This window comes from Eretmochelys imbricata, chromosome 2 (genome assembly GCF_965152235.1).
Source record: "Eretmochelys imbricata isolate rEreImb1 chromosome 2, rEreImb1.hap1, whole genome shotgun sequence".
NCBI classification, from domain to species: domain Eukaryota; kingdom Metazoa; phylum Chordata; order Testudines; family Cheloniidae; genus Eretmochelys; species Eretmochelys imbricata.
The window spans coordinates 251276575-251302002 of record NC_135573.1 but is presented as its reverse complement, the minus strand read 5'-3'; positions in this window follow the sequence as shown (position 1 = coordinate 251302002).

Sequence of the window (25428 nt, the reverse complement as noted above, 5' to 3'; positions counted from 1 at the left end):
AAAGCGTTTCAAAATTGTTGTAGGGTTTTGTTTTGGTGAGGCTTTTTGTGGGGTGAGGGAGGCAGTAGGAAATTTTAATTTTTTAAAACAAAATTGGGTTTATATAGTAGCTGGTTTAGTAAACTAACCAAAACATGTTTTAAAAATTGGACTAAAACCTGATTGCCTCATATGAGTACTTTCCATGGAAATCATTTGGGACATCTCTCATGAATTTGGTCCCATATAGAATGTTCCTTACAACACCTTTCTGATTTCTAGTACTTTTCAACAGCAAATATGACTCTTTCAATAATCCTCTTTTGCATCATCAGTTGTCAAAATGGCAGTTTCTGTTTTCTTGTTAATGAATCTATTTTTTTTAATTGGGTACTGAAAACACTTGTGAGCATCCAACTCCCCTTTGTAATTAGCTGGAACTCTGAATGAGAATATGTTGTGTATTACATTGGACATTTTCTTTAAGCTGCCATTAAAGTTTTTTATAGCTCTATAACTGGTCCCAGATCATCATGGGACCTTTGAAAAGAGAATATTTGCACAAAAAGCTGTGGGCAATTGATCTTGAAAAGACACGTGCAGTTACTTAATGGTGGGGAAAGGTACAAAAATGACATGCTATTTAAAGACATTTTCATGTTAAATTATAATAATAAAACTACCACTTAATTTGCTCACAATGAAATCAGGGACAACCCTTTTATAACCTAGATAAAATACCCATATTGGGAGCAGCCTCTCAAAAATGAGCAAACCTAGGTTAGAAATATACATTTCAATGTTTTTTTTTAAAAACTAAAAAAAGCATTTTTGAAGTGATTTTTTTTTCTACTGTTCTACACTTCTGCTTCTAAAACACTGCATTGTTTGGGAAATGCCACAGGATGAAGAGGGTTAGAGATAGGATGGCAAATCAAGGCAGTCACTGAAAATCAGTGGTAGAAGTAAGTTGATAGTAGGTTTCAAAAGAAAACAAGTTTAGTCCTCAGGATGATATTGATTCTGAAACCAATCAGATATAGAGCACTGAAGAATGGAGTTGTCTGTTTATCGACGGAATAGGAAGGCAAGCGTTCCAAGATTTCAACATTAGTGCCTCATAACCTTAATCCGGAGGGACTAGGTCTAAGTGAAAGAGGCTAGCTACTGAGGCTGGAAAGACACTGCTTTCCCCCTGCAAATGGCTGAATGCCCCCAGAGAAGGCCACGGAATTGAAGGCACCCAGACCCTCACAACATCAAGCCTTCAGACCTTGATCCAGGGATTACAGTTTTTGCAGGATAGACATCTATCCACTAGAATCAGGAACTGAGGCCAACCCACTCATTTCATATACAGCTGTCAAACTGATAGTATTGACCGACTTTCAGTTAGCTATCACTGACTAGGCTAGGGTGGGGGATGCAGGCTCCATTTGGGGGTGCAGGCTCTGGGGTGGGGCTGGGGATGAGAGGTTTGGGGTGCAGGAGGGTGCTCTGGGCTGGGATTGAGGGTTAGGAAGGCAGGAGGGGGATCAGGAGGTTGGGGCGTGGGGCGAGGCTCAGGGGTGCAGGCTCCCGGAAGCAGCGGCAGGTCCCTCCTCCGGCTCCTACACTGAGGAGTGGCCAGGTGGCTCTGCATATTGCCCTGTCTGCAGGCACAACCTGTGCAGCTCCCATTGGCCATAGTTTCCAGCCAATGGGAGCTTCAGGGTCGGCGCTTGGGGCAGAGTCCCCTGGCTGTTCCTACACATAGGAGCCAGAGGATGGCCATGTTGCTTCTTCCAGGAGCTGCATGGAGCGGCCCCAGACCCTGCTCTCCAGTGGGAGCTCGAGGGCCACATTAGAACAGCTGGCAGGCCAGATCCAGCCTGTGGGCCATAGTTTGTCCACCCCTGGACTAGGCCCATATCAAAATCTCCTTGAGGATGAAGGGTTTAAAATAGGGGAAAAGGGGAGACCCTTTGCGAAAGGACATTGTTATGTGGTCAGAAAAAAGGAGCATGAAGTAAGACAAGTTTCCACTGAAAATGTTGTAAGCACATGAAATCTGTGGCTTGAGTGGCAGAAAGCCAAATTAACCAGTGGTATAACTCCACTGAGGTCACTAGAGTTACATGAGGGAGGTTTAGCCACTGAGCCTGCTCGGCACTCGCCAGACAATTACAACCTACCAGAGCAATATTCTGTAGCCTAAATGCTGGACTATGACTTGGCCTAGCTGTCCAGGATGGAAGGGACTAAGAACTGCCCTTCAGTTGCTATATGGGCTAGGGGGACCTTGAGTCCGACCACACAGGGGTTAGTGGGTGCTGTGTGCTCACTTACTTCCCACTCTGCAGGAGCTGGAGAGAGCCTTAGCTTTACCCCACCTACTTGTGGGCCAATGTGGCTGAGCCAGGATGGGAGGGCATAATAATTTGCAGCTGGCGTAGCGCAACAGTGAAACAAGAAGGAAGCAGGGGAAGAATTACATATTGCTGAGTCATGCTGCCTTCCAGGGCTACTCTTGGGTTGATGAGGCTGACATACCACCCCTTGCTCAGGATTGTGCTGGAATCTACCAGCTACCTCCAGTTCCTGAGAGGCTTAATCCACTGATGAGGCATAAGACACTGACAACACCTATAGGGTACCCTGTATAACCATACACCTTGTGTAGTGTGCCCATGTATGAATTTGCATGCGAATATATATATTGAGTATATATTGAGTATATATATTGAGTATGTGTGTGTTTATACCTATACACGTATACAAATAATAGATCATATTCTAAATGTATAATGCATTAATAATATACTCACCAGTGGAAGCAAGAACGAACTATACATGGACAGTTGATTGAATCTAGCCCTAACCATTTCCCAGCTCTCCGTGGCAGGATGTACCACATCCGCACTTTGAGATCTCTTGGTTTTTTTTAAAAATCTTACCCACTGTGCTGAGAGTAGCTATTTTTATCAGCTCAGGCTCTTATCAAACTGATGCGATTTTCTTCTCTCGTAAGAAAGGTTCTATTTTTAAAAAATCGTATGCGATGAAAAATCGTTAGTTAAACTAATGTTATGGCTCTGAATAAAAAACCCCAGAGCAAGCTAAAGATCCGAGCTGATATTCTCTCCATAACTCATGCCACTATGCTTCCGGATTTCATGGGCCTGAAAACAGTGTGTGTCTTTGCATGCCATATGTGCTGCAGTACCTGCATCCATCAGTATGAGTTTAGAACTGATCATTGCTCTTGATTTCTAGCCCTGGCTTCATTTCCTTGCAGCAATTCCTCTTCATTTCCTTACTATGACCGATTTAAATCAGATCCTTATTGTTATTTTAGCATATATGTTGTGGCTCATTAATCATAAGCATGTATAGACAAGACCTTAGTCCTTCCTTGATCCTACATATGACACCGTGTGTTTGGTTGGCTGAGCTCAAGCTTAGCTATTTGGAAATGTTAGGTGATCACACCCTAAACATTTCTGCTGCTGTGATTTAAATAACTGAAATAATAAAACGTTCTGGTGTTTTTATACTATTGTCATCAAATAATAATATTGATATGGAAAAAAAGACGTAGAGAAGCATGAAAGGGAGATAGAAAGTCGTGATACACAAGAAAGCAATAAGGTGGAACAATGCAGAGGGGATGCTGTAATAGGGGCAATTAAATAAATATGGAAAAGAAATAATGATTCAGGATATTACCCATGACAGAATATGCTAAGCAATCAAGTCTACAAGAAGGGGCTAGAACGAGCTCTTTGGCACTGGGACTGTCTCTCACTAGAGGCAAGATTCTGCCATCCCTTTTCACATTGTGCCAGGTTGTCAAACCCTTACTCAGACTGAGTAGTAGATTGCTCCCCACATAATCCTAGTGACTTTAGTTGGGTTACTTGCACAGTCAAGTACCATTCAACATGAGTGAGGGTGGCAGAATCTGGTCTGACATATACGTAAATGTATATAAGTAAGGGTGACAGAAAGGGAACTCTATAAACAGCACTTCACACAATGGAGGCAGCTGGGTGTTACCAGAACAAGAAGAGTAAAGAAGAAAGTGACAGGCACTACAAGAAATTTGTCGCTATGAAAAATAATTTCAGTGTAGAATTAGATGGAGGAATTACCAGAAGTCTTTTGAGTTATAAGGCATAAACCTGAACACCTACCATGTGTGTGTGTGTGTGTAAACCTTTGGCAAGAACTAAGCTACGTATGCATAGCATATGACAGAGCCTACTGCCTGGCCTGGTAATATGCAACAGAAGTATTTAGTAATACTATCGAGATTATTTCATGTTTCAAAGAGTCTAACCTCCATCAAATGTGTATTTTTCTGTTGTACATCTCACCTGAGGCTACGTGAACTTCGCTTAGCCACTCCTAGCTGTCTCTTACTTGGAATGTGACTTAATGATTCACTGTCTTCCCTTGACTAACACATCAGCCTAGAGAATGTGCCCTGTAGTAATTGTAAGGCTTGTTTAACCTCTTAGGAATAGTGGATAGTCTGACTCCTGATGTGTGACATAATCGCTCCAGATGAGAGAGAGCTATCTGGCCACCATATCGGCTTAGATCCTTGATCTCCATGCGACGACTGTCATTTCTCACTGCAGCAACACCTTGCATTTGATATCGCGGCACAAAGCACAATACTTTCTACCATACGTACCTGATGGGAAGATTTTTCTACCTGTTTGCATTTATACAGAGAATACATTTCCCTAGGATTTCAAAGGGCTTTACAAACATTCATTAATAAAACCTTACAGCACCCTGGTGTAATAGACACGTAGCATTATGCCCATATTACAGACTGATCACCTGAGGTCAGAAAGGTCAATGGATTTGCCTGCCGTTATGGGATTTACCCATCTAGCTAGTCAGTGACAGAGCTGGGAACAGGACCCAGGAACACTGACTCTCCAAGCCATGTTGTAACACTTCCTTTCAACAGAGTTCCAACTAACTAACCAGCAAAATAAGAAGAGAGGGAAAGAAGCATGTGAACTACTAAGCAACGGGAAGACATGGGACACGAAACAGGTAAAATTGGCTGGTGACAGCGAAGTACTGTAGCTATCTTTAGTATAGACGATATAGCACAGCCCACTAGTCTTGCAACAGTTGAAAGATCTTTTCCATTGGAAATCTCTGGTGTGGGGGGTTCATAATTTGATCACAAAAATATCAAATGGAAAGTGAAGCAGGAACTGGCAGGCACCCAGCAGTTGGTGGGCAGTTGATGCAACATAAATATAGTAAGGATGAGATCTGTGAAAGTGCTCCCCACTGGTCTACCTCTGTTTCCATTAATGTCAAAAGGAGTTTTACCAGTGACTTCAGTGGCTGTAGGATCGGGCCAATGCTGAGCTGCAAAATGCCTCCTTTTGCAAGAACTTTTTCGTAGCTTATTTTCACCCAGCCAATTCCTGTATCCATGGAAACATGACCAGAAAATCTGCTGGTAAGAGACTGCTGGGCAGTGAGGACTCCCTGGTGTAGATGTCAACAGCCAAAAGCTGCAAGTAGTGATGTGCCAAACACGGACTCTCCCTTGCTTTGGGGCTCCTAACGTCTCTCAACCTTTTTAAGGTGGGGAAATATTTTTTAAAGTTAGTAATTAAAACAAACTAAAATAATTCTTTTGGATAATTATTCTTTTTGCCTGTGCATCAGGATTATGATCCTGTGATCCAGCTGACTTGCACATGCCCGAGGTCAGGGGCAAGGCGTGTGTGCATCATGTGACATAAAGCTAGTCTTTGCAGTCTCTTGATCCTGAGGCTGCTGTGTGCAGGACTAACCCTTTGGGGTAAGTTAGAACAGTCTTCCAGCCATACCTCCATGCCAGCAGCAGTGGGAGGGGTGATGGTTTAGGACTGTAAATGCAAGCTGTACATGACCCCTCACACTGGGGTGATCCTCTCTGAACTGGGAACACTGGCTGTACAGCTAGACTCTGTCAGTGGTCTGATACAAGTAGCCACACCACACTATCTAGCTAAGTGTACAGTGACAATCTTCAAATACGTTATACCAGCTACCTCCAGTTCTTGAGAGGCTTAATCCACTAATGAGGCATAAAACACTGACAACGCCTATAGGGTATAACCATACACCTTGTGTAATGTGCCCATGTATGTATTTGTGTGCAAAGTGGTATATATATATTTAGTATGTGTGTGTTTATACCTATACACGTATACAAATAAGAGATCATATTCTAAATGTATAATGCATTAATAATATACTCACCAGTGGTAGCAAGAACGAACTATACATGGACAGTTAATTGAATATACAACCAACCTCTCAATCTTTGGATATTTCACAAATACCTGTTCTATTTCTAGGTAGATGAGATACCAACATGGGACTGCCTTGCTATGTGACCTAACTACAGGAAATACTGGCCTAAACCAGCACTTTCTGAAACAATGTCACCATTTCAGCTGGTCACCATTATTTGATCTAGCAAGGACACTCCAAGAATTAGTCATTTAGGCATGGTACTTGCTGTAGTGACACCATCTACAATGGCACCAGGCACTGGACTGGACGACAGGTTGGATAAGTCAAGCATCCAGGGCTTCAAAAATATGCATTAGTTCATGAACTTGAGCAATGGTTAATCATCCTGTCTGTTGTGTTTGAGAATCCAGTTATATCATTTTTAAACCCCAAAGGATTTTACTCTTTTATCTCTGCACAACTGGCCACCAATCCCCATTACTAATTACAACTTTATTATTGGGGAGCAAGCTGTAAGCCCACCTTAGTGTGGGCTATCTTGGACTCCTGCTATAACCTGACCAGGGTCACTTCTGGGTTTGCCATGTCAATCATGAAAACTCACTGTGTTTGTTTTGTCAGCCCACCACTCTGTTGCTACCAAATGTAAACACTAAAGCAAGCAGCCCACTGTCCTTGTAGCACCCCCCAGAAAGTGTGTTATGCTCCCTCTGCTGTTGCTGCTGCAGCACTGACCTGACCATACACAAGACCATTCAGAAGCTGTGACTTAGCGGCAGAGACCTGCTCTTGTGTTTTGCGTTTAGACTAACAGGAATAGTTTAGAGACTAACACGTTTATTAGCGCTTAAGCTTTCGTGAGCTACAGCCCACTTCATCGGATGCATGCAGTGGAAATTACAGTGGGGGGATTTTATATACACAGAGAACATGAAACAATGGGTGTTACCATACACACTGTAACCAGAGTGATCACTTAAGGTGAGCTATTACCAGCAGGAGAGAAAAAAAACCTTTTGTAGTGATAATCAAGGTGGGCCATTTCCAGCAGTTGACAAGAACATGTGAGGAACAGTAGTGGGGGGGGGAAACAAACATGGGGAAATAGTTTTACTTTGTGTCATGACACATCCACTCCCAGCTTTTATTCAAGCCTAATTTAATGGTGTCTAGTTTGCAGATTAATTCCAATTCAGCAGTCTCTCGTTGGAGTCTGTTTTTGAAATTTTTTTGTAGAAGGATTGCCACATTTAGGTCTGTAAACGAGTGACCAGAGAAATTGACGTGTTCTCCAACTGGTTTTTGAATGTTATAATTCTTGACGTCTGATTTGTGTCCATTTATTCTTTTACATAGAGACTGTCCAGTTTGACCAATGTAAATGGCAGAGGGGCATTGCTGGCACATGATGGCATATATCACATTGATAGATGTGCAGGTGAACGAGCCCCTGATAGTGTGGCTGATGTGATTAGGCCCTATGATGGTGTCCCCTGAATAGATATGTGACACAGCTGGCAACGGACTCTGTTGCAAGGATAGGTTCCTGGGTTAGTGGTTCTGTTGTGCGGGGTGTGGTTGCTGGTGAGTATTTGCTTCAGGTTGGGGGGCTGTCTGTAAGCAAGGACTGGCCTTGTCTCCCAAGATCTGTGAGAGTGATGGGTCATCCTTCAGGATCGGTTGTAGATCCTTGACGATGCACTGGAGAGGTTTTAGTTGGGGGCTGAAGGTGACGGCTAGTGGCGTTCTGTTATTTTCTTTGTTGGGCCTGTCCTGTAGTAGTTTTCTCTCCTGCTGGTAATAGCTCACCTTACCTGATCACTCTCGTTACAGTGTGTATGGTAACACCCATTTTTTCATGTTCTCTGTATGTATATATATATATATCTTCCTACTGTATTTTCCACTGCATGCATCCGATGAAGTGAGCTGTAGCTCACGAAACCTTATGCTCAAATAAATTTGTTAGTCTCTAAGGTGCCACAAGTACTCCTTTTCTTTTTGCAGATACAGACTAATACGGCTGCTACTCTGAAACCAGGAATATTTTAAGTATTCATGATTTCTAGTCATATAAGCCTAGGATGCTTTGATGGAAGAAGATGGGCAGAAGATGCCAAAATGGGCACTAAAAATAAGAGAGTAATGAATTAAAAGCAAAACTGGGGAAAATGAGCATCAATTAGCAAAAAAAAAAAAAGAAAAACAGTGACCTAACAACAACGTACGATGTTAATTAAAGTATCATCTCAATAATATTTTATAAAAGTTTTTTAAAAATTTGAAAGCAGACATGTTTAGCAGCCAGAAGCTGGTTTGGTGCGTGACCTTGAGAAACTCATGTAACCTCTCTTTGTCTGTTCTACGTAGGTTCTTATACTGAATGCATTGCCATAGTCTCTGAGTACCTTCCAGGAGAGCATTAAGCAACATGACTAACATCTGTCATATACATATACCCACACCCCTGTTGCTGTATGTCTGTTAGGGAGGGCAAGGTCACGGAAAAGCACCTTGCACTTAGAGTGGAAGGTGGTGAGATTTGTGACGGTCCTCAGTTCCTGGGGGAGTTCATTCCACAATCTTGGACTGACCCCCAAGAAAGCTTTGTCTCCTATGCAAATGAGCTTTACCCTTATTGTAGAAAGTTCCATTGTGCCACAGGAGTGAATTAATTGACCACAGTCTTCATCCTGGAGGTTTAGGCAAACTTTTTGTTGCCCTGGACCCATCTCAGCACCTTGAAGATAAGAACAGAGACCTTGAACTTCATTTGATAGCCTGTGGAAAACCAGAGTAGGACTTGGTGTATTCATGGTAGCTAGTGTTGCTGAGGAGACACACTGCAATATTCTGTACCAGTTGGAGTTTTCCAATCACTGAAGGCTTCATGCCCAGGTATAATATATTGCTGTAGTCCAGCCAAAAAGTGATGAAGGTGTGAATAACTAAGGCTAGGTCGTCATTTGCCAGGATGGGACGAGGTCTGCTAGCCAGCCAGAGATGGTAGAAACTGTTACTCATGATTTCTGCTATGTAACAGTTTAGTATTTGGTGTGGAATCCAGGAGAACTCCTAAACTACAGACTTAACTGACCAGTTGTGGGTATGTAGCATCAACCAGCAGAAACTGCACTCTAGCTGCAAACTCTTCAAAATGCTTTCCTCTGTCCACCAGCATCACTTCTGTCTTGCATGGGTTCAGCTTCATCCCTGAGCTGATCTCATCCAAGCACTGGGCCATCTTGAAGGTAGGGTATGGTCATCTGTGATGATGGGTAAGTAGATCTGTGTGTCCTCTATATATTGCAGGCACTTGAGTCCATGTAATCTGACCATTTCACCTAATGGCTGCATGTAGATGCTGAACAGGAAGGGAGAGAGAATTGATCCTTATGACAAGTGAGGGATCTAGTAGGGGAGGTGAAGTTTCCCACCACTGCTCTTTGGGTGTATTACTCCAGGAAAGACTCAGACCTTTTCAGTGCATTACCCTTGACCCCCTGTTACCTTTTTCAGATGAGACAATTGTGATTAACTGTGTTGAATGCTGCAAGAGGCCGAGGAGGATAAGAATGGATGTCCACTCTCTATCCATTGACAGCAGAAGATCATCCATCAGTGTTACTAAAGTGGTTTCAGTTCCGTATTCTGACCTGAGTCCAGACTAGGATATTAGTTTTTTTTGGCCTCGGTATTCCCATCTGTGAAATGAGGATAGTAATACTTGCCCATATTTGCAATGCAGTTTGAGATCTATGAAATGTGTTTAAATATCATTATTTATTAAGTGGTGACACCTTCCTCACTCCTGGCTCACCCCAAAAGGATGCTTCTTCTGAAAATTAGAGATAGAGCAAAACAAGAAAGGGTATTTACATACCTGAGAAAGCGAACCTCTCTTTAAAAATATAAACTTTCACTAACATTCTGGTTCACATCACATGGCTCTGCAGAGCTGCTGCTGAATGCTCTAATTTTCTGACCTACCAAAAAACTTATCGAAGCAGTGCTTGCCTCTGCAGCACATTGCATGAACTTTTATTTTTACATAGTTCAGGGGAAAAATTGTCTTTCCCACTAACAGATTTCATTCCGTTCATTTCCTTGCTCTTTTATAAACTGAAAATGTTTTACTCCAAAATGTTTGTTGTTGTAGAATTTTTAAGATACATAAGTGGTATAAACTCTGTCAGTAAGGACGTGAAAGTCCAGGGGATTTGAAGTTGGAGTAAACTCATTCGCTGAGGGGCTGGAACAGAGGGGAATATGAGGAAAAGCATGTAGCAGGGGTTGTAAATCAACATAGGTCACTCATACTTTAATCTACACTCCCTTATTCCTTCTTCCCCTGGCTGTGAAGGTTACACCCTGGCAGACTCTGTGGCACAGTGCCATCTTGCGGACAGCACATGTACCTAACAGGAAGCGCAGAGGAAGTGGAGGCAGGCTAGCGAGAGATGGAGACACGAGTTTCGAGGTTCTCTAAATCAGTGGCTCTCGACCTTTCCAGATTACTGTACCCCTTTCAGGAGTCTGATTTGTCTTGCATACCCCCCAAGTTTCACCTCACTTTAAAACGACTTGCTTACAAAATCGGACATAAAAATACGAAAGTGTCACATCACACTATTACTGAAAAAAATGCTGACTTTCTTATTTTTACCATACAATTATAAAATAAATCAATTGGAATATAAATATTGTACTTACATTTCAGTTTATAATATATAGAGCAGTATAAACAAATCATTGTCTGTATGAAATTTTAGTTGTACTGACTTTGCTAGTGTTTTTTCTGTAGCCTGTTGTAAAACTAGGCAAATATTTAGATGAGTTGATGTACCCACTGGAAGACCTCTGTGTACCCTCAGGAGTAAATGTACCCCTGGTTGAGAACCACTGCTCTAAATAAGATACTGAATCCTGTTTCACCCATCATATTGTCGATGTAATTCTTAAACAGAGGCACTCCACTGAAATCTGAGTCTCCCTGTTTCCTCAAGAATGTTAAAGACTCCCCTGGGCTCTCTTACACTCCTTCAGACCAACTTACTGGCCACACACTTACCAACCTGTAGTTTGTATCACCATTTACATCACTTCTGAATCTAGACCCACATCTTTCTAATTTGGTATTTTGGGGGATGCCTGCAGAGCCCGAACACCTGATCATTCTGGATGTATCAACTCCTTCTACGGTTTGCAACGATGTGGGAGTATGGAGATGTGGCAGCTACAGTTATTCCTTTCAGGACTGGAGTAGGGGTTGGTCTAAGAAAGCATAGGGGCTAAATATTGTTTGCTCTCTCCTACCTACCTGTGGGATCCAAATTTAAAGTAACTCACTTGTCACATTGTCGAATCATTGTTTCTATAGATTAAGTTGTTTTTTTACTGTGCCTGCATTTGAATTTTAGCCATTGCTTTCTGTGTTCCACTAGGCAGACTGCTCAAGCGAGATTTTTCCTTTTGAATCTAGTCATCAGTACGGACCCAATTCTCTATTCCCATTGCAAGCAAAATCCTCACTGACTTCAGTGGAATTTCCTTCCTAAAGGCCTCAAATAAAATTACTAAATACATGCATACATATTTTAAAAATTATGAGAATGGCAAACTTGGAGGGATGCCAAGGCCAAGTAATTGTAAACACTTTGTAAATGATCCAATTTTTCCTGAGCATCTGTTCATGAATCATTTGCCAACCTTTTGGATCAGATACAGGTTATTCAGATGGCTAATGCTGTAAACTAGAAAGAAACAATATGACTTAGCAATTTTCAACTGCTTTGCTTTAACTACACAACCCCTTAAAAGAGTATAATCTGTAGACATAACGTGCCTATTCTAGATACTTTGTTTTAAAAACAGTGTTCTCCAGCATACACACGCTGGACTGCACATTTTAAATCAATACTGCGAGAAAACACTCATCCTTTTTTAAAAACTTTTTATTAAGGCAAAGTCCCAATCAAATGTTTACATACCATGTTGTATATTACTTATTCAGGATCAAATAACTTGGGAAGGATGCAAAGAAGGTTGTATCACAGTTCACAACTAATACACGGGAATGCAAGATTGGCATGTTAAGGATTTAAATAGGCATGAGGTAATTCAACCCCCATTTTGGAAGCAGAGCATTTTGCAGATTAGTATCTGAAGCAGTGAAAGCACTGATGGTATCATGCAAGCCCTTCTTTTCAATATGTAGCACTGAGTATTATCAGTATCAAAGACTACGAGGTTATAAAATTAAACATGAATTCCCATTCTTCTCCATCACCTTCCACACACCAATAACAAAGAAGGTTTCAGAGTAGCAGCAGAGTGTTAGTCTGTATCCGCAAAAAGAAAAGGAGGACTTTTGGCACCTTAGAGACTAACAAATTTATTTGAGCATAAGCTTTCGTGAGCTACAGCTCACTTCATCGGATGCATTCAAAGAACACTGTCATGTGACATGATTCCTTTCCCTGAATTCCTTTCTCTATGGAGTTTCAATCCTATAATGTTTCTCAAATGCTGAACAAAATCTGTACATGCTCCACGTAGGGGCAAATCCTCTGCCCAGTGCCCAGTTTGAGGAGCTGGAGGAGAGATGGGAGAGAGGGAGGAATCTTCCTCCCATCTCTCTGTAAGCATGCCTTACTTCAAGGGCATCCCTGATTCCAGTCCCAAAGTTTCCTACATCCCACCCAAGTCTGGTGTCCCCTCCCTTTCACTGCTGAAATAAAGAAGCAGGAAATGGAGGCTAGAGAAAGAACTATATAAAGGACTGAATCCCACAACAGTTCAGGTTTCCTGCCTTCATAATTATTTTGTGTCCCTCATTGTGGGTCCTGGGCACAAATCGCACATCCCACATTTCGACTTGTGGGGAATCTTTCCCTGGGCAGTGGAGTGTTTGTAGAGTCTCTCCCAGAGGCTACCACAGCCCAGTGGCTGGAGCAGACTTCACATCCACATGGCGAAGGAAGTCCCATGGCAGGGAGTCTCAGTGCCTGGGTTCACTGACTACATGGCTAGCGCTATGGGACTAAAAGGAGCCATGTAGACGTCTGGGCTCAGGCTGGAGCCTGGCCTCCAAGACCCTTCCCTTCTCCCTCACCAGGTGTCAGAGCCCACGCTGCAGCCGAACGCCTACACTGCTATTTTTAGCCTTGTAGCGGGAGCGCCACGAACCTGAGTCAGCTGACCTGGGCTCAGAGAGTCGCAGTGTCGATGTACCCATAGTCCTCTATTTGCCTCCTTATCATTGAGGGCTGTTACGAGAGGCTCCGTGCAGCAGTGGATCCTTTGGCCCTGCCTTTTCCCCCTTCCCAATCTGACCATTCTCCTGCCCACTTACTCCTACTGATCTGGGCACTGGAGAGGAGGTGTGTTCCCCGAGAGTAGCCCCTGGAATCCTGTCCCCCTTGTACACTGCAATCACACTAGTCCAACTGTCAAAGGACCACGAATGATCATAGAGGTGAGGGATGGATTTTGGGCCTAGTCCTGCTTCCAGTGAAGTCAATGGAACTTTTACCATTGCCATTGGTGGGAGTAAAAGCAGGCATTTTTCGCAAGGACCTAATCCACATGAGTGTTCCTTCGACATCAAGAATGTGATGCTGCAGCCCCTCCTGCTGCTTTCCTGGGACTTGTGTGTGCAGAGAACTGAGCCAGGGGCGATTAAACAACCGTATACCTCTTTTCCACCTCTGATTTCTGTGATTCTCTCTGTGTTTTCCTGTTCCATTTTCTTCATTTCTGACTGAAAATACAATTGACAATTTCTCCTTCATGAGAAATGTGAGGAATGCACAAATTAGCAGTCGCCACAAATCTGAGCAAATAGCAATTGGCTGGTAAAGCACTGTCATAGCCAAATACCGTAAGATGCCATCTACATCTCAATTAGCTTCTATTTATTCTTATTAGGTTGTGTAGGAAATCAAATTTCAATCCATCTTTCTACTAAAGCAAACACACAGGAAAATCTTGTGTATTTAGGTTTTACGGCTAGTATCTGCCTAGAATTCCTTGCTGACTGTGAAACAGCAGGTTGAATGATTACTCCAGGAAGTTTATCATGTTTGGAAGGGAAAGCTTGCCAATTATGAAATTTATTTTAATGCATTGATGGCCTGGTTTGCAAAGGTGCTGAGCACTCCCCTCCCCCCCCAGCTCCTATTGACGCTCAGCACTGCTGAAAATCAGGCCACCAGTCCATTGTTCTTGGGAACATTTGTTTATCAATGCATGGACAAGAATATCTGTTCATGTCAAAGTCATCAGTACATTTTTGGGAGGAGAGCAGAGCTCCTAATATTTAAACAGCATTCATGATGTAAACTTAGACTCTGTCATCTGATGCAACAAGCCCGAATTGTTAGGCTGGCAGGGTAGCATGTATTTGGAGACAAAACAGAAGTTGCTGCAGAAATAATGTTGTATGGATTCGTTATTTATGTGGTATTACTGAATTTTACTGTATCTTCCTATTGCTGCAGATTTGTTTTTACAGTGCCTAGCACAATGGGGCCCCATGCTCAGCTGGCCCCTCCAACCACCATAATAATTATCATAATCAGAAAAATAATAACAAGGAACTCAATTTTGTTTGGGGCCTCTAGGTGCTACTGGAATAAATCACCATCATCATCAAATGAAAAATCTGAGATAGGGGAAGGTGTTGCCTTTAGGGAAAGATTCCGTCTGACCATGCCAGCTTTCTGTGTCTGGACCGCCTTTTGCAATCAAGCCTCTAGCACTCCCAGAATTGGGCCCATTGTTTGGATGTCTGGCTTTTCAAATGCAATTGACCCTGCTCCAGTTTACTAAATTCCTCATTTCTTTGCCCTCTTCCTAATAATTAGAGCTGTGAGAACTTTGGAAACCCTGCCTGGCAAGCAAGCTTATTTTGAAAAAAAACCCTTCTGCGTCAGTTTTAATCAGTCAATGGAGAAACTGCCAAAAAAGCCCAACAACCTATAAATGGGCTAATTTTATAACAAGGTCAAAAGTCTCTCCCTTTAGTCCCAGATATGAAAATGAAACCTAAAGTCTCCATTAGAAACCAAACACTTAAAACAAAAGTGCAGTGAGTATGAGCTATAACACATTAGGTAAAAACTTAGCTGGCGTATGTTAAAATAGGATTTTCAAGCCAGTAGTTCTGATTCTGCTCTGATTACAGCAGTGTAAATCAGGAGTCATTTCAGTAGAATGACAGGGGTATAAAACCAGAGCAGAATGAGGCCCAGTTTTTAGAAGTACCTATCAGTTTTTCCGTATCTTCATCATTGTGACTGGTTTCTCTCAGTGTGGAGCTGCCCTTGCCTATATGTCCCCAGTCTGCATCTCCCTGCTGGGAACTAGGCTAGGACACAGAAAAAGGAACTCATCATTGGGTGCCTGGGAAATCAGAGATTTCTAAGTCACTGGAAGGTAAATTTTGTCTTAATGGAACAATGGTAGCTATTAATTTTTTTCCTAAAAATAGAACATACTGTACCATTTGACTCAGGAAACCTCTGATGTCCCATAACATTCAAACAGAGAAAGATTCTGAAACCCTTACTTGTGTTGAGAAATGCCTTATTCCACAGGTAATCGTATTCATTTCAGTGGAGCTAGGTGCTAATCAACACAAGCAAGGTTGCAGAATCTAGCTCTTAGTGAGCTGCATTTTCTATACCTGCACCTATTGATGACAGTGAGAGACTTTGGCCTTGTCTACACTACGGGGGGAGAAGTCGATCTAAGTTACGCAACTTCAGCTACGTGAATAACGTAGCTGAAGTCGACGTACTTAGCTCTACTTACTCCACACTATGCGATGTTGACTGGAGACGCTCTCCCGTTGACTCCCCTTGTGCTTCTCGTTCAGGTGGAGTACAGGAGTCGACAGGAGAGCGATCGGCAGTCAGTTTAGAGGGTCTTCACTAGACCTGCTAAATTGACCGCCGATGCATCAATAGCTGCACATCGAACCCCCGGTAAGTGTAGACAAGGCCTTAGCTGTTATGATACTTATTCTTATTAAGGCACTGGAGATGAAATCCTTACCCTGAGGAAGTCAGTGGGAACTTTGCCATTGACTTTAATGGGGCAAGGATTTCACCCAGGGTGTTTTTATGATGAACTCTTCTTCATAATTATATGCCGTGACTAAGGCCTGGTCTGCACTTAAAAGTTAGGTCAACATACCTATGCCGACCTAACCCCTCGGGTAGATGCAGCTATGTCAGCAGAAGACTACTTCTGTTGATGTCGCTACCATCATTTGGAGAGGTGGTGTTCCTAGACCAATGGAATAACCCCTTCTACCAGTGTAAGCTGCATCTACACTGTGGGGTTGTGTCGTTATAGCTCTGGTGCCATAGCTATCCTGGTATGGTCTCCATAGTATGGACACACCTGTAAATAGCTGTTACATCACACTAGGGTTTCTCTTTAAGAGCCCTTTGTGTTTCAGTGCATATGCCATGCTTCTTCTGTGTCTGCCATTTAAGACTCCATAAATATAAGCCTCTGCTTGGGGAGGAGGCATGGTCTTGTGATTAAGACAGAGGATGGCAGCTAGTAGATCTTTGTTCTATTCTTGGCTTCATCCCAGCTTCCAGTGTGACCTTGAGTAAGTCACTTAACCACTTTGTGTCTTGGGTTTGTCATCTATTAAACTGTGATAATAAAACTCCTCTTCCTCACAGGAGTGTTGTGAGGCTAAATTAATGAATGTTTATAAAGCATTTTGAAATCTTCAGACAGATGGTGCTATTGAAATATAGAGCTTTTTTTAGAGGCACACAAAAATACCCTATTTAAAATGAATTATTGATGTGCCAGTCTTGTTCTGAGCCTTGTTTTATTACCTCTGACGAGTAGTGGGTGTGCTGACCCTACTATTTATTAAGCTCATCGGGTTTGTTTCACTATTTACCTTGCCCTTTCCCCTACATCAGCAGTTCTCAAACTGGGGTTCACAGATTCCCCTCCAGGGGGTCCGCGAGTCATGTCCGAGGCCACTGGCCCTGCTGATCAACTCCTCCCCCTCCCTCCCAGTGCCTCCTGCATACCATGGAACAGCTGTTCTGTGGCATGCAGGAGGTGCTGGGAGGGAGGGGGAGGAGCGAGGACGGGGCATGCTCTGGGGAGGGGGCAGAAAGAGGCGGGGAAGAGGGAGACAAGGGTGGAGTGGGGGTTTGAAGAGGTGGGACGGGGTGGAGCTTTGGGGAAAGGGGAGGAGAGGGGTGGGGCCTTGGGCTGAGCAGAGGTTGAGCACTCCCAGGGAAAATTAGAAGCCAGTTTGGAGGTCCACAAAATCTTTTAAATCAAAATGGGGATCCTCGGTTTGCTAAAGTTTGAGAACCGCTGCCCTACATCATTTATTTACTTTGTTCACCCAATGTCTTGCCATATGTATAGATTATAAGATTATTTTGGGACTGGGACTATCTTTGTGTACAGTGCCTAGCAAAATGAGGCTCTGGTCCCCTGTCAAAGACCTAGATGCCAGCAGAATAGAAGTAATAAATAATAATAATAGCACTAACACTTGGAACAACTTGAAATGTACCATTTACAACTTGCTCTTCATCACAGACTTGATCAGGGACATGGTAGGAATCCTGTGAGCCAAGTTCCATGTGACTGGAGGGGTTTGTTTACCAACATTAAAATCTGTAATAAGCCATTCATCACAAAGGATGTCATACTGTAAAGATATTTTAAATTGCTTGATTGGTGGCTGTGTTCATTCATCAGGACAGGAATATTTACATTTAGCTACTTGTTCCTAATGTACTGTTCTTAAGAAAGTCAGAGTTCCAGTTTCTGCTTTTTTGTTCTTTGTTGAGAGAATTAACAATAAAAAGTGTGTTTTTGTTTGTTTTTCAAACAACAAATTTTCATAGACTAGCCTGACTGCATTGTTTCATTGGCATAAAATCTCTGTCCCCAGACTGGACCCACTCACAGAGAAAGGCACTTTCTCTCAGTGTCTGCTTTATCGCTTGATGCTAGTATAAACTGGGTATTATGGGGAGGAACCCTGCCTCTTAATTAGGGATTAGGTTATGTGAGAAATAGGAGTTTTAACTCAGTGTCTCAATAATTTATACCCCCACACCCAGGTCATTCTCTTGTGCTCTCCATAGTCAAGCCTGTGCAACCACAATATCAAAAAACGGGCTTCAGTTCTGTGGCCTCATTTTAAATTAATGGCTTAGCCAGTTGCAGACCCAAGATCTTCAATTTGCAATGAACAAGAAGCCACAGATAATTTTGAATAAATACAATCCTCTGACTTGTTTTGGAATGAGAAATAAAATATATTCTGAATCCTAAATGAATTGCTTAGCCACAACCTTTGTATTTTGCGTGCTGAAACATGACTGATTTTGTGATGGAAATGTCCCATTTACTCACATGATCCAACATAAAGCTGTTTAGCAACATCATCATAACCATGTTTCTTTCTTTGACAAAGCACATTAACCTGACCTTCAGGGTCCCAACTACTTTGGATGAGTAATATAGATCTATGACTTCCCAGCTCTTGCAATTTGCATATGAGACTCAAGAGTTTTCTGGCTCAGTAGATACCTGGTGTGTGGGGGTGGGGGTGTGTGAGGGTGTGTCACAGACAATCTTGCTTATGTTGTTGCATATTTTAGGCACCTTTAGGGTTTCTCCGAGACTTGAGAGTTTTCATTGTTGAAGGCAGATACAAATAGAAAAAATTGTGCCTTGTGGTTTAGTTTACCTTGGGGCATTTTTTGATCATTGTTGCAATTTTTTTCTTCCATTTGTCATTAACATGTCTATGGTTAGTTTGTGATTTAAAGCCAATGAAGTCTCAAGTGGAAATCTCAGATTAATTTTATTGGGAGTTTGCAGACTCCCTACTACAAGTTCCTACTAGCATTATTGCAATGGTTGAAAATAGCTAGAGTACCTTCCCTCCCTCCCCCATTTTACACCAGCTCATGTGAGATAAGAATCCATCCTGAGAGCATTACTTTGGATTTACCCAGTGTAAATGAGACAAAAACCTAGCCGATGCAGTATCAGAGAGGAACTATGACAGATGAGATGTACCAATATAGTTTTACATTGCACCAATTTTTTAAACAATTATTAGAGTTTTATAATTCTATGAGAATCAGGGTAACCCCAGGGTCCAACCCTGTTTCTCCACTGAGTAATTGACTATGAATACTGTACTTTGCTCTGTTCTGAATTAAATGCTTTTAACATGCATAGTCGGAATTACAGTTAGAGACATAATAAAGTCCAGTTGGAAGGAGGACATAGGTGGTCACTGATAGTCTGTTGATGTTCCAACAGTGGGGAAAGTGAGGATGCAAGAAAAATAACAGTACAGGAAATATTCTAAAGTGTGAGATCCATTCTTTAGCAGCTATAATGTTGTCTCTCATCTCAGCATCTGAATTCACCACTTCTGATCAAAAATAATCCACAATGATGGAGTGAGGTAAGAGGAAGTTTGTGTGAGGGAGAAGTAAATCGGTGTTTTAAAAGGAGGTTTTGCCACTGAAAGTGAGGAACATGATCTATGATACCCAGGTAGTCCTGTGCTTCTGCTACATCTCTTCTCCATCTGAACAGGGTCCTTCTTGTTTCTCATCAGGCATAATAACCTCCTGCAGTCGAGTCTAATGTAAAAATAAAAAGCTCTGACTGACAGAGAGAAAATAATATTTCCTGCTACAAAGCCCTTACGAAAAACAGGCTACAAAATGAAAACAGAGAGACACAGACCCCAAAACAACAGTAAAAAAGACAACCCTAAAGCACAGAACTGAGGGAAAGGGACTTTCATTCTCAAATGGTGACAGCTTGAAGTTGTGTTGTGTCTTGCTAACTACACCAGCAACATTTGTGGGTACAATCAATCTGCCTGTCTAAAACCCCATACTTAAATGCACAATGCTGGTTGCTGCAGGCCTGATCCAGCTCCCATTGGAGATTTTCCACAGCGGTCACTGGAAGCTGGGCTGGGCTTTGTATGCACAGATAGGTACTGTTAGTTACATGATAACCAGATTCCCACCTAGCTGCAGTGGGGAAGAGGATGTTTGTGCCCAACAGGGATGAGCGTCCTCAAGTGAGGGGTGCTGTTACAGAGACCCACTGAATCTGTGGCCCACTGAGTCCCAGATTGTTTGTTGTCTCTTTAATGTCTCACTCTCCTGCCTATGTAGAGAGATGGGAAGCAGGATAAGTGACCCTGGGCTTTCTAATCTATCAATAAAGTCACTAACCTGGGGTCTCCAAAGACACAGGCAGGAGCATCATTCAATTAAGAGACATGCACAGAGCTGATGTTACACTGGTCAGAGATGCAGAGCCTGGGCCAGCCAGGGATGGCTTCAATAGAGTGGGGGGTGGGGGTGGGAAAAGATTCTTCTTCCTTTCCGCCCCCCCACACCCCCACCCGCCTGAGCCTTTTCAAATGCGCTGCCCCATTCAGAGGGGATTTCTCCACGCCAGGCCGATCAGGAGGATTAAAGAGCAATTAAACCTGATAAATGATCTGCCCGAAACATTTTTTTCAAAGCGTCCACTGTGCTGAGGCAAAGTCCCCGTCGCTTCATTTCCCCTGTGAAGGGAGATCAGGGCAGATCAAACACCCGGAGACCTAGTGACCTCCTCAGCACAGGGTTAGCAACAACCTACAGCAACTGTAGGGATACACTCGGCTCTCTCCCTCACCCCGCCACCCTCCCACCACACCCTGGATCAAATTAAATCAATCCTCTCCTCTCCCTCGAGAAGGGATTTTGCCTTTAGAAAATGCTGGAGGTGTCTTCAAAGCTGAAGGAGCCACCCCACCCCCAGCACCCTCCACCCTCCCACTCCAATAAACAAAGCAGCAAATAGATTAGAGGAAGTTAAACAAACAGCCCTTTGAAGCACCTGTAGTTATTTGTCCTAATTTCTCTTTGATTAAAAGTTCTTTGGCTGCTTTTGGTAAGGCCACATTTGACCCCATCTTGACTCTAAAACTTGACAACATCCCCGACACCTGCCAGCTCTTTAGCAGGGGATTTAATGGCAATAATTTGGATTGTCACTTACTCAAAAACAAACCAACCCTACAGGAGTGTTCAGCCCACTCTGCAGTTTCCAGGAACATCACTAGGGTGCTTTGAACTAAGCCAGTCGCCTGTCTTTATAATGATTCATTTACTCCTATCTGTTATGGATCTTACAAATAGGAATTTTATAACTTCCTGCTCATGCCTTTTAAAACGTCCATAACACGAATATAGTCAGTTCTGCTCTCATTTAGGCCTGTGTCAATTTAGCCTAATGCCAGAGCAGACAATTAGCCAGACTGTGCCCTCAACTACACCATGAAACCTCACTGATTTCAATGGACTTGCACAGGTTTAGCTGAGGGCAGAATTTAGCCCAATGGAGTTACTCTAGATTTACACGGGTGTAACCACTGGCAGGATTCAGCCCTGTAGGGCAGTGTATGGTCTAGACAGTTACCACGCATTCCAGGTTACAGCAGAAAATGCCAGCTGTATAAGAATAAGGAGGTAATTAGAGCAGACGCCATTTATCCTTTGTTGCAGGCTGCCTTGGAGCACCAAGGCCTGATGGCATTGCTGTTTGACATGAGGATACTGCACTTATGCTTGTGTTCTTTGCCTTGAAAAATATGTGTAGAAGATGGCAAGGTGCAGGTCTAGGCTTATGTCCACTGAGGACTTGATCCTGTTGTTGTTTTGTGTGGTACACTCTGATTTCAATGGGTGTTCGGCACACAGTGCAGTGGCAGGATTGGGCCCTATGCTCCTCACATCTTCCATTCCATTACGGAAGCTAGGGAAAGAGGCCAAAGACTATCTGATCATGTATCAATGCAATCTGCCATTTTAATGCAATGTAATGCATTTATGACGGCATGCCAGTAAAACAGTGAAAAATTATACTCTTCTATGTGGAAGCACAGAAATCTTTATGTTGCCTCAGCCATCAACTAGAGATCTTTCAGAAAATGAGAAAAAAGAGAGCTGAGAGGTAAGAACATAAGAAAGGCCAGTGCCAGGTGCCCCAGAGGGAAAGAACAGAACAGGTAATTACCAAGTGATCCATCCCCTGTCACCCATTCCCAACTTCTGGCAAACAGAGGCAAGGAACACTTCATAACATAGTTTTGTATCCCTGCCCATCCTGGCTAATAGCCACTGATGGACCTGTACTCCATGAACTTATCTAGTTCTTTTTTTGAACCCTGTTATAATCTTGGCCTTCACAACATCCTCTGGCAAAGAGTTCCACAGGTTGACTGTGTATTGTGTGAAGAAGTACTTCCTTTTGTTTGTTTTAAACCTGCTGCCTATTAATTTCAAAAGACAAAGTACTTTATGATACCATGCTTCATAATCAAAAATAACAGTGCATCCCATAAGTGAGGTAAAATATCAGACTGACAGGACTACATTTTCCAAGCGTAGATCTGCACATGTGCAATCACATTTGCAAGTGCAAACAGCACTTTCATTCATGTGCACTTACCCAAGATGAGTGAGCAAATGTGGTTACAATACATGCACATGCAAATGTTGTGCATTCCAATGGAATTCAACTCTGAAACTTTGCCCACAATGTGAATGTGTACTTAAACATGTACACTATTGCTTTTTATTATTGATAATCATTATCATCTAACATTCAGACATCCAGTATAAGCTCAGCCTTCTAGCCCAATATTTAATTTTTTCTCATAATTGTGCTTAGATTCAGGGACTGGAGTAAAGCCCACTGATTTTCACCAGCCATTCCAAATCCCTACCTCTGGCAACTGGACTGCCTCATTGAAATGAAATAAACTTTTGAATTTCTCTGGAAATTCCGATTACAGTGGCACCAAACATGTATCTTTTCATGGAAGCTCAGTTATTTTCAAGGCTCAAATCCCTGAGCTCCTCCTGCTTTTTCCCTCTGAATTTAATGGATTGTGCAGGGTGGCACTTATACCCACAGCACTATATCAAACCAGTGGCCAAACACAAGCCCCACAGAATGTGTGCACATTTTCTGAACTTCTAAAGGTCTCAGGCATGGAAAGTCAAACTTCTTCCTCTGAAGTTTGGCAACCCCTAAAACTATGTTTGACATGGTAATAGTCTATAGTAAAACTACATAACTACCCCATTTTCTGGGTGTGCTATCTTACCAGCAGCCTTTTCAAATAGTTGAACATGTCAAAATACTATAGGGTCTTTACATAGATAAATCTTTCATTAGACAAGTTCTGTATAGGTTATATCCCACAAAATGAGAATGAGATTACAGATATAAATATATCTATCTCCTAAACTCCTGGAGCTGGGTGAATAGCTCACTAAAATATCCATGGCTATTCACTCAAATGAAAAACAGAATTTGCTTTGGCTTTGTTCATGCCTGTTTTGCATTTGTTTTCATAGAATCATAGAATATCAAGGTTGGAAGGGACCTCAGGAGGTCATCTAGTCCAACCCCCTGCTCAAGGCAGGACCAACACCAGCTAAATCATCCCAGCCAGGGCTTGTCAAGCTGGGCCTTAAAAACCACTAAGGTTGGAGATTCCACCACCTCCTTAGGTAACCCATTCCAGTGCGTCAGCCTCCTAGTGAAATAGTGTTTCCTAATATCCAACCTAGACCTCCCCCACTGCAACTTGAGACCATTGCTCCTTGTTCTGTCATCTGCCACCCTGAGGACAGCTGAGCTCCATCCTCTTTGGAACCCCCTTTCAGGTAGTTGATGGCTGCTATCAAATCCCCCCTCACTCTTCTCTTTTGCAGACTAAATAACCCCAGTTCCCTCAGCCTCTCCTCATAAGCCATGTGCCCCAGCCCCCTGATAATTTTCGTTGCCCTCTGCTGGACTCTCTCCAATTTGTCCTCATCCTTTCTGTAGTGGGGGCCCCAAAACTGGACGCAATACTCCAGATGTGGCCTCACCAGTGCCAAATAGAGAGGAATAATCACTTCCCTTGATCTGCTGGCAATGTTCCTACTAATGCAGCCCAATATGCCGTTAGCCTTCTTGGCAACAAGGGCACACTGCTGACTCATATCCAGCTTCTCGTCCACTGTAATCCCCAGCTCCTTTTCTGCTGAACTGCCGCTTAGCCAGTCCGTCCCCAGCCTGTAGTGGTGCATGGGATTCTTCCAGCCTAAGTGCAGGACTCTGCACTTGTCCTTGTTGAACCTCATCAGATTTCTTTTGACCCAATCCTCTAATTTGTCTAGGTCACTCTGGACCTTATCCCTACCCTCCAGCGTATCTACCTCTGCCCCAAGCTTAGTGGATAGTCTCATACATTTCCATGGATCATCTCATCATTCATTTCCTGGATAGGAAGTTTGTGGGAAGAGCACATCTTAAGCAAATATTAAAAAATGTTCACTGAAACTTCACATTTTGAAACCTGATTCTAAGAAAAAAGTTTATCCAGTCAAGGAACAGAGGGAATACTGCATGACCTATTTGTCCAATCAAAGCTAAGCGCACAGTGTGAATTTTGACCCATTAAATTCTCACAAAGAACTGCTGGAAAAACATTCAGTGGACTGAGAATTATTTTTAGCATTTAGCCACACAGAGTGAAATTCACCCCTGTGCAGAAGGCTAGCACAAGGCACATGCAATACCTAAATCCCAGTTAAGCCCTAGGCAACACTTAAGTTCTGGTTAAGCCCAATGAGCTGAAGTGGGACTTAAGTGCTGCCTTGGGCTTAAGTAGGACTTAAGTGTTGCAGGGATCTTGTGCTGGCCTTCTGCACAAGGGTGAATTTCACCCAAACACAAAAAGATGCTAAATTCCTCAAATCATTTTTTATTATTTGGTCACCTCTTTTACAGAGAGGCTGTAAGGATTAATGTGTGTAACATGCTTTGAGAGCTTGAATAAAAGGTGTTATATAATTGTAAGTATAATGATAATATTATTATCATTTTCTCACACAAGTTTATCATTGCGCATGATAAAGTAGGGCAGGGGTGGATCCAGCTGTGAGTTCTTTCCAGCACAGTCTAGGATATATACAAGACAGGCCTCTGATTGCCTTACAGAGATTTCCCTACGGATAAAAGACATTATAAAATAATAATAATAGCAACAACAACCAGTAACTAGGTCCAGGCATTTGAGCAGGGAGCTAA